This window comes from Pseudorca crassidens, chromosome X, assembly GCF_039906515.1.
Source record: "Pseudorca crassidens isolate mPseCra1 chromosome X, mPseCra1.hap1, whole genome shotgun sequence".
Lineage (NCBI taxonomy): Eukaryota > Metazoa > Chordata > Mammalia > Artiodactyla > Delphinidae > Pseudorca > Pseudorca crassidens.
The window spans coordinates 97,402,347-97,403,012 of NC_090317.1; the positions used below are offsets into that span (position 1 = coordinate 97,402,347).

Consider the following 666-nt stretch of genomic DNA (forward strand, 5'->3'; position numbering starts at 1 on the left):
CAGTTTTTCACCATTGAGGATGATGTTGGCTGTGGGTTTGTCACATATGGCCTTTATTATGTTGAGGAAAGTTCCCCCTATGCCTCCTTTCTGCAGGGTATTTATCATAAATTGGTGTTGAATTTTTTCGAAAGCTTTCTCTGCATCTATTGAGATAAGCTCCCTCTGTAAGCTGTAAAGTTCTATGGGTTTTTTTTTTTTTGAGAATTTGTCATAAGATTTATTTACCCAGATGGGAAATGTTTTTACAGAGGTATTCATCATAATCTTGTTTGTAAGAGCAAAACATTATTGAAAAAAATATCCAGTAATAGCAAAACAGATTTTGATGCATTTATGTAATGGAAAATTATGCAGATAAATATATGGAACGCTTCACAAATTTGCGTGTCATTCTTGCACAGGGGCCATGATAATCTTCTCTGTATCGTTCCAATTTTAGTATATGTGCTGCCGAAGCAAGCACAGTTCTATTGGTTTTGACAAATGCATAGCACCATGTATCTGCCAGTATACTATCACACAGAATAGTTTCACTGACGTAAAAATCCCCTGTACTTCACTTGTTCAACCCTCCCCCTTCCTCAAACCCCTGGCAACTGCTGATCTACTTACTATCTCTACAGTTTTGCCTTCTCCAGAATGTTATATAAATGGAACCATACA

General features: G+C 36.6%; 1 non-coding gene across 1 annotated transcript; it reads right to left on the bottom strand.

Annotated features, from left to right (window-relative positions):
• Nucleotides 1-359: 359 nt before the first annotated feature.
• Nucleotides 360-466, bottom strand: LOC137217716 (U6 spliceosomal RNA). Its single transcript, XR_010940218.1, has one exon. It is a non-coding gene; the product is annotated as a U6 spliceosomal RNA (small nuclear RNA).
• Nucleotides 467-666: the final 200 nt, after the last annotated feature.